General features: G+C 41.2%; 1 protein-coding gene across 8 annotated transcripts in view; it reads left to right on the plus strand.

Annotated features, from left to right (window-relative positions):
* FAT3 (FAT atypical cadherin 3) overlaps nucleotides 1-13,395 on the plus strand; it is a 541,042-nt gene that overhangs the window by 95,762 nt on the left and 431,885 nt on the right. The window lies entirely within an intron of this gene.

Genomic DNA, 13,395 nt, shown 5'->3' on the forward strand with positions numbered 1-13,395 from the left:
TTGAGCACGAAATTTCTGTTGCTAAGTGAGATAGTTGTTAGTGAGTTTTGCCCCATTTTACAACCTCTCTTGACACGCTTGTTCAGTAGAAGAGAATACCTGTGCTTCAGGGTTGAACTGTGCCCTGATTACGTTACCTAGCTGGATAATGAAACGTCTACAAGCAAACAACCAAGCTCAGAAAGTACAAAGAACACCACATGTATACATTTATAGGCTGCATTTTAGTAAACTTGTGAAGCCATTTTGTTTCAGGACAAGCAGTTGATCAATTAGTAACACAATTGTTAAGTAAATCTGACTTCCCCACTGACCTTTGCTCATCAGAATGTCGCAAAAGGTGATCATATGGCCCCAAGGACATGCAACCATCATAAATATGAGCTGGTTGCCAAGCATTCGAATTTCAATCACGTGAGCATGGGGATGCTGTGTAACTGTATGAAAAATGGTCATAAGTGACTTTTTGCAGTGCTATTGTAACTTTGAATGGTTGTAAGTCAAGGACTTTAGAGGTGCCCAAGATAGGTGAAGGGTTCTTCTTTGGAAGAGAAAGAGATGTCAAGATTGAATGAGGATCCCACAGTGTCTGACTGGGTTTGGGTCAGGGAATGAGATTGAGGTAGAACCAGCCATTTGTGGTTGCGATCTGTCCAACCTCTGAATCTTGATCTCTGATCTCTAAAACAACTCTGCTACTATTGAGTAGAGAAAATGATTTAATAATGGAGGAGGATCAGCTTGCAAGATAGAACTTCTGGAAGAAATAGCCTCCCTGGAAGAATCATAATGCAAATCTGCTGAGCTTGTGAGGGGCTTTGTACATCCGTATAAAAGTAATGATTGGAATACAACTTCATTCAGCCCCATTTTGGGGCTGCCCAGTGGAATCTGAGATGGTGAACTCTTTCTTTGAATAGCTCAGCATTTGACTAGACCAATCCTTTTCTCCTACACTTAGGCAAGTCCTACACCTGGGCAAGAAAAACCAAAAATACACATATAGACTGGGTGAAACCAGGCTCAATAGCAGTGAGAAGGATCTTGGAGTCTTAGTGGACAATAGCTAAATATGAGCCAGCAGTGTGCAGCAGCAGTCAAAAAAGCCAATGCAATCCTAAGTTGCATTAACAGAGGGATGCAATCAAGATCAAGTGAGGTTCTAATACCACTCTATAAAGCCTTAGTAAGGCCACACCTAGAGTACTGCATCCAGTTTTGGTCACCACACTATAAAAAAGATGTTGAGACTCTAGAAAAAGTACAGAGAAGAGCAACCAGGATGATTAGGGGACTGGAGGCTAAAACATACAATGAACGGTTGCAGGAACTGGGCTTGGCTAGTCTAGTGAAGAGAAGGACCAGGGGAGACATGATAGCAGTGTTCCAGTATTTGAGGGGCTGCCACAGAGAGGAAGGGGTCAAGCTATTTTTTAAAGCACCCGAAGGCCAGACAAGGAATAATGGATGGAAACTGAACAAGGAGAGATTTAACCTGGAAATAATGAGAAACTTTCTGACAGTGAAAACCAATCAACCAATGGAACAGAAGTTGCCTAGGGAAGTTGTGGAAGCGCCATCACTTGAGACTTTCAAGAAGAAATTGGACTGCCATTCGTCAGAAATTGTGTAGGCCCTCCCACTTGGGCAGGGGGAGGGGGTTGGACTAGATGACCTACCAGATCCCTTCCAACTCTGATGATCTGTTAAATCTCCAGCATTATATTCCTGGATTGGTTTTGACTTTAGCACCTTGATTTCCATTTTTTTAAAAAAATTAATTGATATATTGTGTCTCTTAATCCCTTCCGTTCTGTAAAAAGGGAATAATTCTGGCATCTGGCATGCCACTCAAGATATTCCCAGCGATGTTTTCTAAGAAGAAAAGGCCACAGTGATGACATGAGGTTAGTGGTGTGAAGACACGAACCAGGTTATGAAGTACCAAACACATGGGCCTGGTGAGAACTGACAATTCAACCACACTGTGTCTGTTTTAGCTTACGTTCCAATTTTGTCACACACACACACACACACCCCAATCTCATAATTGTAGGAAGGCTTCCGTTGGAATTACTGAATTTCATTGAAATGATGACGTTTTGGGGCCTTTAGGGGAGCTTAATGAATGATTAGTCCAAATAACATACATTAACCATAAGAGGCAGTGGCAGTATATTTCTGCAGTTTGCTTTGTTTTCTTCATACCCTAGTGATGGTTAAAAAAAGTGTTTTGAGAAATTTGCAGTTGTAGTCCAAAATTTAAGTCTTTGGGCATCTCTGAGACAAAAAAAAAAGTAATAATAAAAGAGCTGAAGGTTGCATATGACATTTGGTGGAGGGCAAAGATGATATTCAGAGGTTCTGACCAGTTCTGGAGAACCAGTAGCGGAAATTTTGTGTTGTTCAGAGAACCAGCAAATACCACCTCTAACTGACCCCGCCCCCATCTATTCTCTGCCTCCCAAGTTCCAGCTGATCGGCTGGGTCTTCTTTTGTTGCCCTGCACAGGAGAATGGAGCTGGAAAGCAGGTTAGTGGGGTGGGGAGGGAACTACACCCATATTAAAACTGGCAGGGCAAATTACTGCACGTAAGTCCCAAAGGTGCTTTTTTCAAGAGGCAACTGGACTTTCTGGTCCAGTTGCCTCTTGAAAAAAGCACCTTTGGGACAACCATGACCTGGATGACTTAGGAATCTCCATAGACATACTGCATATAAGAAAATAGTAAATCCCACATTCACCCATATTGATGATGTCACTTGGTTGAGTAATGAAATGTCTGCACCAAGAACTTTGCATCTGTAGATGTCACTTTGGGGGAAATTTCTAAGCTGTGGCCTAACACAGAAAGTGGACCAAAAAGTCAACGTGCAATACATGATGTCTACTCTAATGTCTGGAAGGATTGATCAGGGTAGAAAGGCCTCTTTCTCTCATTCCTCCACTCTCTGAAAATCTCCTAATAAAACTTTCTAAGAAAGTCCACTGCGACCACAACAAAATTTGAAAAAAAGAAAAGATGATAAACTGAGATTATTTTGAATATCTCTTTGTGCTTCCCTCAAGTATAATGCGGAACGTTGCCTGGATTAAATTATCTGCCATTAAAGTGGGATCAACTCTTTAGTGATGCATCTATACTTCTCCATGTAGATCTGTGCCTAACCCGGTCTTTCAGGTTCTGTAGTGGTAGAATTGATAACAGGAATAAGTGTCCATAGGTCAGTGGTTCTCAACCTGTGGTCTGTGGGTGGCACGATTGCATCACGGCAGGGGTGTTCCACAAAGGCTTGAAGAAATGTTGTGATTGAAATCTTGAGTGAAATCTTGGTGAAGAAAAGGTTCAGATCCACCACCAGCGATGGGATTCACATTTTTTTTACTACCGGTTCTGCGGGCGTGGCTTGTTGGGTGTGGCGTGGCTTGGTGGGCGTGACAGGGGAAGGATACTGTAAAATCTCCATTCCTTCCCTACTCCTGGGGGAAGGGATACTGCAAAATCCCCATTTCCTCTGGGGTGTGTGTGTTTCTTTGGTGGTGTAGGAGGAAACCACACTTCCACCAAAACTGTCCTGTTACCTAGTTGGAGAATGAAACAACTGCAAGCCCAAAACCAAGGTCAAAGAGCACCAAGAACTCTGCTATTCACCTCTGAGCTATACTCTCCTTCTGTTAAATTTGCAGATGGGCTGGGTTTACTATTCCAGGAATCTTTCAGCTTATATGTTATAAATCAGGAGGTTTTTTTGTTACGAATGCAGGGAAGAACCAATGAATGGAACTTCTCCAGAATTCCCGGTGACCTTCTAGTGTACCTTGGCCATCATGTTTATGCAGAGGGGTTCTGTAAACGTAGAAAAAAATTCAACTGCTGTTGCCAAAGGCATTTATTTATTTATTTAAATGAATAAATAAATACATTTCATTGCTCCCATTTTAATTTTTGCAAGGCAGTTCCATCCATCATGCATGATTTTGATCGTTTTGCTTTCTTCTGGAGGACATTTGCCACCCGATAAAGGTACTCGGGTGAGTACTTGATGCTCCCGTGTGTGTTTAAATGCAAAAGCTTGAAAAGAAAGCTAAATGGAAGTTCAGTCATCACTAGAAAACAAATTGGAATGGGCGGATCTTGTGATCTGGTGTATAATTAATGCAGGGGAATAGTTTAATTAATAGGGTGCTCTCATCCAGCTCCTGAAAATTAGTGGAACTAAATGGAATTTTAATAAAAATTATTTTTTAATGCTGGTGTTCAGTAGATATATGTATCTGTTCCTGTTACTTGTGTTCCTAGATGATGTTTGTGCAGGAGTATACAATAGTGTTCTCATGACTTCTCTTCCATGTATCAAATCAACCAAATTAATGCTGACTGTATTGCCCTACTTTTAGAAAATATTTTAGCACCTCTTAGGTTGACCTGTCATGAGCCCTGAGATTTTATTTTCCCTTTCTTTTTGTAAAAGTTTCTTTGGCACTGTGGGTAATCCTCATTGCCTGTATAACCCTCACACAATAACTGCCTTTCATAACTGCCCTGGCTTACATCTGTACAACATTTTTATCCTCCAATGATCCCAGCCAGGTTTATTGATTTAAAAGATTTTAAGTGTCTGGTTGCTTCCTAGAGTTTGAAAGAGAAAAAAACACAAGAGAAATGGGTTTACCAACACACACACACACACAGAGAGAGAGAGAGGGAGGGAGGGAGGGAGGAAGGGAGAGAGAGAGAGAGAGAACACCCTAAGGACTAAGTGGGCAGATGAAGCTGGCTTATGTTGTGTCACTTCCAGGAGATAATTGCAGTCCTCATTAATCAGGAGACATTTGCAAGAAATTGCAGCTTTCTCATATGGGATTTGATTCTGCTTTGATCTCCTCCTGCTGTAACCCACAAGGAAAGATCCTGAACTAGAAGTAACATTTCTAGTGATTTAATCTGCCATGGATGGTCCCACCAAAGTTCAGGATGTGGAAAAAGTATATATGATTAAAAGGGAGATTTTTTTTTCTTTTTCTTCACCTGGAAGATAGAAATGACACATTTGACTGACATCTTATTTTATGCGTAATGCAGAATAGTGATATAATATTTTGTGGTTTAGCCTAGGGATGTCCAACCTTGGCATCTTTTAAGACTTATGGACTTCAGTTCTCCAGATTCCTCAGCCAGCATAGCTGGTTGGGGAATTCTGGGAGTTGAAGTCCACAGTTCTTAAAAGTTGCCAAGTTTGGGCACCCTACTTTTAGCCCCCTTTAGTTAAATTTATTGCAATTTCTCCTTTGGGGCAATATGCTCGTTAGGGAATTCTGGGAGTTGAAGTCCACAGTTCTTCAAAGTTGCCAAGTTTGGACACTCCTACTTTAGCCCTTTTAGTTAAATTTATTGCAGTTTTCCCTTTGGGGAAAATGGTGGTCAGTCAGTCCTAGACATTTGTGGAAAGAACGGACTGTCTGAATATTTGAGGGGCTGCCACAGGGAGGCTATTTTCTAAAGCTCTTGTAGGCCAGACAAGGAATAATGGATGGAAACTGAACAAGGAGAGATTTAACCTAGAAATAAGGAGAAGCTTTCTGACAGTGAGAACAATCAACCAATGGAACAGCTTGCCCTCGGAAGTTGTGGGAGCGTCATCACTTGAGACTTTCAAGGAGAGATTGGACTGCCATTTGTCAGAAATGGTGTAGGATCTCCCGCTTGGGTGGGGGTTTGGACTAGATGACCTACAAGGTCCCTTCCAACTCTGATTATCGGTATCTGTAATCCATTCCAGTCAGATTTGAAGGCAGGATTTAGTTTTGAGAAATTTATATTACAGAATTATGTTTGTCTTATAGGAGAGGTGTCAAATTCAAGGTGCATATATCTGGCCCGTGGGGTCACCCTGGAAACAGCAAAAGACCAATCCGTGGTGCTTCTGTCAGCGAAAATGGAGCTCTGCTTTCGCTGGCAGAGCGCTCCGTCCATCACAGGTGCCCCTGACATGAGTGATGTTGAGTTGGCCACACCAACCCTGGCCATATTTCCCCGCCCAATCCTGAGGCGGCCCTCAATGAAATGGAGCTTGATACCCCAGTCCTATAGATACTACACAATTTGGGGGTTTTCCCTTGTGTTGTGTAACATCTGCATGTAGCCACAAAGTGACAAGAGGTTATTTGGAGTTGGTCACCATCGATATTGGAAGATTTTAATGTCTGTTTCAGCGCCGTTCAGGGCGGGAACTGTATGCCAGGAGCCCATGATAAATTTCATTTCCTAACATTTTGCAGTTATCTGGATGTCTATATATGTTATCACAACTTTAACAAGTGCTGTATAACGTTCCGGAGCTGGAAGGATTTGTCAAAAGGAGGAAAAAGGAAAGGACAATTAGTGTTTACTGCTCTAGGGCAAGAATTAACGACCATCCGTATTGGAGCCACACTGTCGTACATGCCGCAACTGGCAAGATAAACCCTGTGGGAGATTTCTCGGTATGCTACTCTTCCGAGACGAATGGCATTTGAAAGGGGGTGGGGGGTGGGGAAATAAATGCCAGCACTGGAAATAAACGCCCAAAGTTGCAATTTGTGCACATGCTCACACTGAACCTTTGACCCAGATAGCAAATGTTCTAGATTAGAAGGGAAAATAGAGGAACTACAAATTGCCTTAACCCCATGTAGCAATTAATCCAATTTAGTCTAGCCGACATCAACACACCTCATTATCTAAACCTTTTCACTAGCAATCCTTCAGTGCTTTTAAGGTTTATGGCCTTTGGCAAATGGTGCTTAGTTAACCTTGTAAGTTTGATATTTATTTTCGAGGGTCTTAAAGAAACGGAGAAAGGGAAGGCTTGGTTTTCCTTCTTAGGAAACCCTGGGGAGCTGTGAAGTTTATTTCCCTCCCTCACCCCATATCAGAAGAAGAAGGGAGGGAACTTAACATAGCATAAACCATAGTACTTCAAGGCAAGTGACACTTCAAAGTAGTAAAACTGGAACATCCGCGTTGATTTATTCCTACTTATAAAAATGAGAACAAGGACTTTTTTTTAATCAGTATTTTTTTTTCCCTGAGTTGCATACTTTTTTTATAAAGGTTTTTTAATGCATGAATAGAAACAAAAACCCTTTGTATAGAGTATTTATCTCTGGAATTTTTTCATTGTGAAATCGATCAAATAATTGCTGAATAAGACTTAGTCTTTTCCCCCCGTTATTTCGAATCTTGAAATGGGTAGCTGGATCATTAAAATGTATGCTTGGCCGATAAATTCCTTCACGTGACTTAGAATTTGGAATCTACAAGTGGTGGTCCTTCACTTAAAACCAATCGTTTAGTGACCGTTCCGAGTTAACAACAGCACTGAAAAAAGTCACTTATGACCGTTTTCCACTCTTATGACCATTGCAGAATTTTCGGGGTCACATGATCAAAATTTGGGTGCTTGGCAAGTACCGTATTTTTGGACTATAAGACACACCTGACCATAATATGCCCCTAGGGCTTAGAGGAGGAAAACAAGAAAAAAAAATTTTTTGGCCTCAGTGTGTCCCGTTTTCGTCCTCCCCGATGTCGGGGAGGGCAAAAACAGGACCTGTGGAGGCCTCCGGAGGCCAAGAACGAGCCCGTTTTTCCCCTCCAGAGTGCTTCTGGACACCGGGGAGGACAAAAATGGGACTTATATTTGCTCTATAAGACACACAGGCATTTCCACCCACTTTTTTTTTGGGGGGGGGGGGAGTACATCTTATAGTCTGAAAAATACGATATTTGCAGGACGGTTGCAGTGTCCCAGGGTCACGTGACCACCATTTGCGACCTTCTGACCAGCAAGGTCAATAGGGAAGCCAGATTCACTTAACAAACTATGCTATTAATTTAACAGCTGTGGTGTGAATGGTCATAAAATGGTGCAAAACTCACTTAACTGTCTTGCTTTGCAACAGAAATTCTGGGCTCAGTTGTGGTTGTAAGTTGAGGACTATCTGTATTATTGTCAGAGTATATTCATGAACTGGAATAGAGCATGGTAACAAGGTCTGCCAATGAATAGGCATAGCACCTAAGTCAGCCAATGAGGACTGAATGGAAACTGAAACTAAAAGTAGCCTAGGCTGGAAACTGAAACTAGAAGTAGCCTAGGCGTGGCTCTATATTAAGCTTTGCAGCTCTGCAACTCTAGGTTGAGCTCAGAGTCTGTCTATTAAAAATGAAACTGCTTCTCTCCTCTGCTGTGTATTTTGCTTGCCTGCTGAACTAAAGTGAAACTGAGGTCTGTTTCTGAGCTCCTGAGCTGCTGCTGAAGCTCTGAACTTGTAACATGCCTATTTCTGTTTTGAGTTTGCTCCATGTTGTAGAAATCTACAACTGGTTTGTAAAATTTACTTAGTATGTTTATAAAGACGTTAAATGAAACCACCTGTGTTTATTTTTCTGGTGTTAAATTTATTCTGCAAAAACTCTGAACAATTATGTTAGGAACATTCCACGGGATAGAGGCATCTTTCTCATTTAGAATTCAGTTTTTCCCCCTTGGCAAATAGAAAACTGGAGGATGGGACTTAACATGGCATTGCAAATTATCTGCAACCTTTGTTTATTCGTTGGGTAAATAGTGGGGACCATAAGGAGCATACTAAAAACAACAGCAATGCTAGCATTTATTAGTAACAGTTAACTATTATTCTCTATTATTACAATTTTCCGTACAGTACGGTAATAGTTTCTAAACTGCCCAATAAATTAAAGTTACACACCTCTCTTTTTCACCGCCTGTTTTCTTTTTGGAGATGAAGATTTATTTATTTATTTTCACAAAACTCAAACTATTGAAAACTACGCTGTCTCAAGTAGTAGGATTAATATTGTACATATATGACAGCACATGTTGTCAACGTCATTAATCACTTGAACAATTTTTCAGAAGACCAGCGCCCCTGCCAACTGGCACCATGGTTGGGTTATCCATCACACTCATGGTTTGTTTGACTAAGGTTCACTGAACAAAACATATGAACACCGTTGGGTTCATACAACATGCTGAGCCAAACACAGAACCTGTCCATCATTCTGTCTTGTCCAGTCTACTCCAGGCTGGTGCTCTCCAGGTGTGCTCATTAGAAATTGGGGTATAATACAACACATCTGGGGGAAAAAGATGTTTCTAAATCCAGTGGTTGACCTCATGTTTTGGGAAACCCATGAGCAAGTGGAAAAGCAACAGCCTTAACGTCTTATTTACCCCCGTTTTCTCTTATTCTTTCCTCTGATCATAAAGATTTCATTATTTGTTTAGTTGTTTATTTATTTGTAGGGAGTCCTCGTCTTACAACCATTTGTTTAGTGACCATTGGAGACTAAAACAACAGAAGTTTGATCTCAGTTATACATCAAGGATTAACTGTATGTTAATTTTGTTGTAAACAGTTGAAGGCTGTGAACCTACCTAATATTGCTTCCACCTATTTTTCTCACAACATCAACCCTGTGAGGTGAGAAAATCACCCAGCCAGCTTTCATGGCTAACGCGGAACTAAAACCCATGGTTGCCCAGTTTCTAGCCTAGTGTCTTAAGCACTTACTGAACTGTCTTTCATATATAACTTTAATTGTCTAACAATTATTGACTAACAACCATTGGCTTTAATTGGCTAACAACCATGAATAGTTTCCGCCATTTTGAAATTGGAAATAGAAGAAAACTATGTTATCATTTACAAAACAGGAAGGTTGTAGTATTTTTTTTAAAAAAGAATTCTTCTATACATAATTCTACATAAGGGTGTGAAACCCAATTCCATCCATATCAAATCAGTTCAAATTGATTTTTTATTATGATCATGTACCATTGTAAGTATATCCCACTCAATTTGAGGTTTACATTGCCATCTTCCAAATGACTGTTTGCCACCAGGGATTGCCTATCCCTGTTCTAAAGTTAGAAAAGCTTAAATATATATATATACTCCTCAAGCCTCCTTTTGAAATGTGGGTTAGTTATTTTGGCTGTGTTCATTTGTAACCTGTATGTATGAACTATACATACCCTATGACAGGGCTGTCAAACTCAAGGCAACAGCCCTTCCCGCGGTGCCTCTGGCAGCCAAAATGGGGTGTGGGGGGACTGTGTCCGGCCCCCTGTGCCCCGTTTTCAGCCTGGACAGTCTCCTGCAGCACTCTGCCAACCAAAACTGGGAGTGGGGGTTGCACGCACCTCCCTATGCGGTGTTTTGGTCGGCAGATGCTGCAGGAGGCATCCATCCCATCTCCTCTGCCCTCCACCCCGCTGGCCAGCCCTCAAAGGAGAAGTACAATACTAGCCCTCGAAGAAATCCAGTTTGACACCCCTGCCCTATGAGACATAACCTGTTACATTCCTGCTGACATAATATTGTGAAACCTTACTTATAGCTTTATAGCTTACTGTATTGTACCAGAGAATTATGCATGGACTGTGAAAAATTCACCGAAGCATATTGAAACCAGCACACCATATTGCAATGTTCAAAGCTTGTCTTCATCTTGGCCTAATGTTTTTACTAAAATAATATGTAAAGTACCTTGATTTTCTGAAAGAAAAACGGAATATAAATGAAGAACACTGAAACGGCTCTTATTAGTTGTTCACTCCTGTTGGGAAATACACAGAGGACTGAATTTATAATCTGGTTGTTTAGTGACCAAAGTCTTGATAGAACCCACAAAAAAACAAAACAAAACCTTAAGATCCAGTTTCAAAATTCATTGTCTGTTCCCCCACTGGTCACATGACTGCATTTTGGACATTCAGTGGCTGTTTGCAGCACCCCACAATCAGGTGACTGATTAATAGCAGTAACACTTAGACTTATATACCGCTTTACAGCCCTCTCTAAGTGGTTTACAGAGTCAGCCTATTGCCCCCAACAATATGAGTCCTCATTTTACCCACCTCTGTAGGATAGAAGGCGGAAGGCTAAGTCAACCTTGAGCTTAATGAGATTCAAAACTATGACATTTTGCATTTGTCTTACAACCAACATGCTGACTTTACACCCGGACACATTTACTTAAAGACCACTGCCAAAACGGTTGTAAAACCGAGTTTGGTGATGTGATAACCATGTTTACAGTCATCATGACTTGTAACTCAAGGGATACTTGTAAGGTGGCCAAACTGTGTTTGTTGTTAAAGGCACCAAAACTTAAAGGGCTGTTCAGAGATTGAAGGTTTAGAATGCCTGGCTATTCCATGCAAAAGAGTAAATACAGGTAGTCCTCAACTTACAACAGTTGATTTAATGACCATTCAAAGTTACAATGGTACTGAAAAAAAGTGACCTGTGACTGTTTTACACACTTAAGACCAGAGGTCTCCAAACTTGGCAAAAGACTTGTGGACTTCAACTCCCAGAATTCTCTGGCTGGAGAATTCTTGAAGTTGAAGTCCACAAGTCTTAAAGTTGCCAAGTTTGGAGACTTCTGCTTAAGACCATTGCAGCATCTGCATAGGATCAGAATTAGGATGCTTGGCAACGGGTTCAAATTTATGACGGTTGCTGTGTCTCAGGATCATGTGATAATCTTTTGCAACCTTGTGACAAGCAAAATTGATAGGGAACCCAGAATCACTTAACAACCATGTCTTTAACTTAGCAACTGCAGTGATTCACGTAAAAGCTGTGGCAAGGATGGTTGTACAAAGAGAAAAAAATTAACAACTGTCTGGCTTAATAACATAAATTGTGGTTGTAAGTCAAGGGACTACCTGTGTATTATTTTAAAAATCATATGAATTTGTTATCAAAGCCAGCAGACTCACGCCACGTAGCCTTTTCATTTGTTCAGGTTTCCCCCCCATCCGCCCTGGTTTAGTATCATTGCCCTGAAAATAATTTAAACATAGACGGTTAATATTCATTAATTTAACCCCTGTGTGCCTTCCGTAGCTTTCATCCATTAATGGCGTCTTCCTCCAGATGAGCGTTTTAAATTGACTTTTTTCTTACGGAAATGTGATCTCCCATTAATCCAAGAAGATAGATTGGAGTCTGGTGTAAACTCAGCTGTTCTGTCAATGAATTTGCTGAATGGTTTCTATTTTTATTTTATTGCTGATGGGTCAAATTGTATGCCCTCCTCCCCCATCTCTTACAGTGCTAAAAGAATGCAATAGGAAAGAAATATATGTATTTTTTTCATGTAGGACGTTCTTTTTCCTCAGTTGTACATCAGCAATTTAAAAGGTGTTTCTCCCAACCCTCTGGACCAGGGGTGTGAAACTCAATTTCATTGAGGGACTCATCAGGGTTGTGTTTGACCTTGGGGGGCTGGGGTGGGCGTGGCCAGCTTGATGTCACTTGTGTCAGGGGCGCCTGTGGTGGCTTGAATGCTCTGCCAGTGAAAAAGGACTCCCGAGCTCCGTTTTCAGCTGGGGCGGCCTTCTGCAACCCTCTGCCAGCGAAAACAGAGTGGGGGAGGGTCACCCATAGCTGTCGTGAGATGTTATGCCCTCCATTTTAGGCTGTGAGCTGTCCCTCCGAGTTCCATTTTCACTGGCAGAAGCACCACGGACTGGTCCTTACTGTTTCCAGGGCAACACTGCAGTTCAGATCTAAGTACCCCACAGGCCAAATTCGGCCCCCGGGCCTTGAGTTTGACACTCCTGATCTGGACGGTACTTTTTGTTTTAATACTCCTAAAATAAGAAGGATAAGATTAAATGTGCACCAATGATACATTCATAAAATCTTCCATTCTGGGCAGAGAAGAGGTACTTAAGGTTGACACCTAGGTGATAATAATACAGACTGTTATGGCTTTTCCATTACATGAAAAGACACAGTGGGATTGTTGGCCCGTGGTGTGAACCCAGTTTGCACAACAAAGTGCGCATTTGGGAAAACCAAGTACAGATTGAATGACCGGATTTGCTGATCCCCTGTGCTTCAAAGAGACTGGCTGTGTGTATGCCTGCCTTTTAATGTTTGATTTTGAAACAGCTTCATACATTTATGTATGTGTGCGAGTGTATTTTATGTCAGGAACTTCAATTCTGCTTTTCACCCAACATCATCAAAATGTCATCAAAGCCAACCATACGATAAAAATAAAAAAAGCAATGGTTCCAATTTAAAGAACAGAACTCATATTATTTGTCTGCTTTTTCTTCTTGGATCCTTTTGGACACGCCAGTTGGTGACACAAGGGAGGAGAAAGGATTTTAGGATCAGGATACTTGCATTTCTGTTAATTGTTAGATTTGGAGAACAAATTCGAAGTCTATAATGAGGTTCCATTCCTATATCTTATTAAACATGTTGGTGAGATCCTGAGAAAGATGGAGATAGCGATAGCGTTCAGACTTCTATACAGCTCCACAGTGCTTTACAGCATTCTCTAAGCGATTTACAGTGTG

The sequence above is a fragment of the Pseudonaja textilis genome, chromosome 7 (genome assembly GCF_049901715.1).
Source record: "Pseudonaja textilis isolate UNSWEBS1 chromosome 7, rPseTex1.2, whole genome shotgun sequence".
Taxonomy (NCBI): Eukaryota; Metazoa; Chordata; class Lepidosauria; order Squamata; family Elapidae; genus Pseudonaja; species Pseudonaja textilis.